Source organism: Danio rerio, chromosome 5, assembly GCF_049306965.1.
Source record: "Danio rerio strain Tuebingen ecotype United States chromosome 5, GRCz12tu, whole genome shotgun sequence".
Lineage (NCBI taxonomy): Eukaryota > Metazoa > Chordata > Actinopteri > Cypriniformes > Danionidae > Danio > Danio rerio.
This window is the reverse complement of record NC_133180.1, coordinates 8,512,501-8,517,126: the sequence shown is the minus strand read 5'-3', so window position 1 is coordinate 8,517,126 and position 4,626 is coordinate 8,512,501.

Below are 4,626 nucleotides of genomic sequence, written 5' to 3'. Positions count from 1 at the left end.
AGTGAGCATATCTGTAATGTATTTAGGTCCTAGGCCATTTAGTGATTTATAGACCAGTAATAATACTTTAAAGTCTATTCTGAATGTAACTGAATGTAACTTAAATAAGAAGAGAAATTGTTCATATTTAACGTTTTGTCCTTCAAGAGTTCACACTTATCTGATAATCAGTAAAGCGTGATTGGCATGCTGTCCCGGAAGAGAGCCCTGAGCCTGTAATATCCTCGAGCCCGGGGCTCCCTCCGGTAAACTATATTTGTATAATAAATAGAGCATGAACTCATATATTGTATAAACACTTGAGTGATTTGGAAATTTTAGGTGTCAAAATCACTGGTTTCACCTTGTCGCACACCCAGAGTTTTAAACTTCAACAATGAAAATAACATTTTAAAATATTATTTATCTGGTAACTATCAATGTATCTTAATAAAGCACTAGTGAAATTATTGAAATATTTTATAGTTATTAATGTGAGACTATCAATATGATTTTTGGTAAAAAAAACAAATAAAATATAGCTGTTGCACAGTATCAGAGTTATTTCCACCACAACACTGTAATGTCGCTTTAAAAAGTTTGTGTGAAAGATTATTGAGGGGGTTTCTATGAAAATGAACAGTGCCATCTGAGAACATGTTCAAGATGCAGGGAATTCACATTTTTATCAACAGCACTTGAAGAAAAATCAAGGTAAATATTGCTTGATAAGGAAATACATTTATTCTACGTCATTTCCAAACATGTTGTACCTTTAAAGATGTTTTTAAAAACCAAACAAAATTAAGGGAAATAAGATACATGAAAGGCTGTTATCAACTGAAAGCTAATCGGTGAAGCTGTTTTTCATTTTTTTCCACAATAAACTGTAGAAATGTCATTTCCATCACCACACACACTTTTAGAAAATAATTTAAAAGTTCTCATCACACAATAAGTGTATATACAATATATGAGTTCATGCTCTATTTATTATACAAATATAGTTTACAGGAGGGAACCCCGAGCTCGAGGATTTTACAGGCTCAGGGCTCTCTTCCGGGACAGCATGCCAATTACGCTTTATTGATTATCAGATAAGTGTGAACTCTTGGACAAAATGTTAAATATGAACAATTTCTCTTGTTATTTAAGTTTGTCCTCTTACAGATCTTAAAACTGGGCAAATTGTGTAAACTAATGAGGCTATGTTATGTTAATTTTGAACAAGTTTTTTTTTTTTACTCAACTTCACGAGGCTAAAAGTGCCCGTAGTCGAAGAACTGCCCACTGCCCGTTCCTTTTCCATGCAACAAAATCACAGGAATAATCAATATCCAAATTAAGTCTCTCTAAAACCTCTTTATTAAGTAAATAGCATAAACTATCCTCTCACTGTAAAGTGTCTTCATATCAGTAATCTGCGCCCCAGAGAGTTTAGCTTTATTTAAATCTCATTGATTCGTGATCAGTCTCTCTGCTGTTTTGTGAGTGTATCGATAGCCCTGAGCAGAAAGGCTAATCACTCACACTGCTCTTTCTACATTTAGCTAATAGATGAGAGTTTGAACCAGAGCACTTTATTGATCCTCCTTCTTAGTACAGACGCTAATAATAGCTTCTTTATGCATTCCCGTGCTCTGTGTGTTTATACTATGCCCTGTTTAGCAGCTATTACCTTCAACGCGCATGCTTTTAGACGGTCTATATGGGCTTTCATCCTTCGTCAAGCACTGTTAAAAAGTTTTTGTTGGCAATAGAAGTGAAGGTCAAGGCCTTTTCAAATGATGCTCAACAGTGCAAGGAATTTTTCACAGTATTTCCGAATATTTTTTTCTTCTGGAGATAGTCTTATTTGTTTTATTTCGGCTAAAAGAAAACCATTTTAAGGTCAATATTATTAGCCCACTTAAGCAGTATATTTTTTTCTATTGTCTACAGAACAAACCACCAACCACAATGACTTACTTAATTACTCTTACTTGCCTAATTAACCTAGTTAAGCCTTTAAATATCACTTTAAGCTGAATACTAGCATTCAAATCAATTCACCTTTATTTGTATAGCTCTTTTACAATGTAGATTGTGTCAAAGCAGCTTCACATAGAAGATCATAGTAAACTGGAACAGTTCAGTTTTCAGTGTTTAAGTTCAGTTCAGTTTAGCTCAGTTCAGTGTGGTTTAATAATCACTACTGAGAGTCCAAACACTGAAGAGCAAATCCATCGATGCGCAGCTCTACAGATCCCCAACTATGCAAGCTAGTGGCGACAGCGGCGAGGAAAAAACTTCACCAACTGGCGAAAGTGAAGAAAAAAAAAACCTTGAGAGAAACCAGCTCAGTTGGGCACGACCATTTCAATTTCTCCGCTAGTCAAACATCTTGTGCAGAGCTGCAGTCTCAGCAGTGGAGGCCTGAAGCTGGACCTCAGCGAAGACTTGTCTGTCACTGGAACGTCAGGAATCAGTCTCATGCTCTCCACTCCTCCATGACCACCACAGCAGCTGATCAGGATACGGCCTGGTCCAGGATTATAGAAACCGTGGCATCATCTCGTTGCTGGTCTTGGATCGAATCAGTGACTCTGCATAGTCTGAGGGCCTCAGGATGAGAATCCCCAGGTTGATATAGAGAATAAAGAGAATAATTAGCGTAGCTGCTGTTCATAGTGTAGATAAACGTGATGCAGAAACCTGCGTGGAGAACATTCATGTATCATACCACTAAGTGATGCATTGAGTGTATGCTTTACTAAACAGATAGGAGCACCTGGAGGAAACCCACGCGAACGCAGGAAAAACATGCAAACTCCACATAGAAACGCCAACTGAGCTGAGGATCGACCCAGCGACCTTCTTGCTGTGAGGTGAACGTGCTACCCACTGCGCCACTGCGTCGCCCTTGTAAATTATTTAAAAATATATATTTGTTAAAAAAAATAATATAGATTTTTTTATTTAGTTATTAATTTTGCAACGGCAGAAATTATAACTACTTGTTTTAAAATTAAATATATACCATTATTATTATTATTTTTTTTTTTAAACCAAATATTTGAATTTTGTTATTATTTAGGCTATTTAGAAAATGCACTTCAACTCTACCTCAATTGTTTTTAAATCATTTAGGCCTAGTTTATTGCATTGAAAACACATTGGCTACAAAATAATAGCACAAAATCTTATAAGCCTTAATGTCCATACAAAGTATGAAGGGTGACTCGGGGAAAGCCTTTTTGGGAATGATTTTAAGTAATTCAGGTCCAGCCCATTATTGATGACGTCAACGGCGGAGAGTCCATCACCATCACACAGCCGCGCAACTGAAACACACGCGCCTCATCCGACAGACCTTCTCACACACACAAACACAGGTGAGAGAGGAATTCATCACATTATAGCAGAGAGGAGAGCTTGTGAACTGTAGCAGGAGCTCGCATATGTCAATACAATGTTTTTTTTAGCGGATTTCAGTCGAATGCTTTTTAGTTTGGGGGACCGGGGCATGCTGTCACCCCTCATGAGGTAACTTATCAGACCAGATATTTCCACTTTTTTTGCGCTGATATGAGAAAGAAAGCCGGTTGTTTAAAGTATAAAACACAAGCTAAGGAAAAAATAAGCGTTTTTCTGTTCAGTACTTTATATTTAAAACGAACAACAGGCTACTTGCTGATTTTTTTCAGCTGAACGTAAACATTGAAACAATTCGTGAAAAAAAAACGTAAAGATAAACATCATATAATTAATAATCAGCCTGTTATATGTAAAATATATTATTTACAAAGTATACAGTTAAATACAAAATTTATTTAATTATGTTTCATTATGTTAGTAATTGTCTTTATAACTAGTTTTTAATAACTAATTTATTTTGTCTTTGCTATGATGATGGTGCATACTATTTTATTTATCTAGCAAAATACTAGAATTCAGATTATAATTTCAGTTTTAACTTTTAACTAGGTTAGATTAGGTTAAGTTGGGTTAATGAGGCAAGCCGTTGGACAACAGTAATTTGTTCTGTGACCAAAATATCTGAATGGGATTCAAAATATGTTCCTTAAATCATTTTAAAAAGATGAAAAAAAGGCATTTTTTCCCAGCCAAACTAAAATAAATAACAATAAAAATCCAATAGTACATAAAAACTGAAAACGTCTTGTTAAGATATTTGAAAAACAAATATTGCAATTTCACAGGAGAGACATAAAAAATATCCTTATATAAATGTGACAACTTACTTCAACCTCAATCTAAATTTGAGGAACACCATTCAGCTTTCCGTTTTTTTCAATATACATTTTCCTTATTTTGTGCATAATCATTTGTCCATCAGCCAAAGAAATCTTGTGAAGACACTAAAAGTTTAGCTACAATAAAAAATCCTGATAGTTTAGTTAAATCTTTTTATGTTCACCTCATGACTGCATGTTGCTCAATAATAATAATAATAATAATAATAATAATAATAATAATCGCATTAAAGGGGACCTATTATGCCCCATTTTGCAAGATGTGAAATAAATCTTTGATGTCCGTTGAGTGTGAATGTGATATTTCAGCTCAAAATACCCCAAAAATAATGTTCTATAACTCTTTGAAACGGACCCTTTTAGGCTTTGATCCTAATTGTGGATTGCTCTT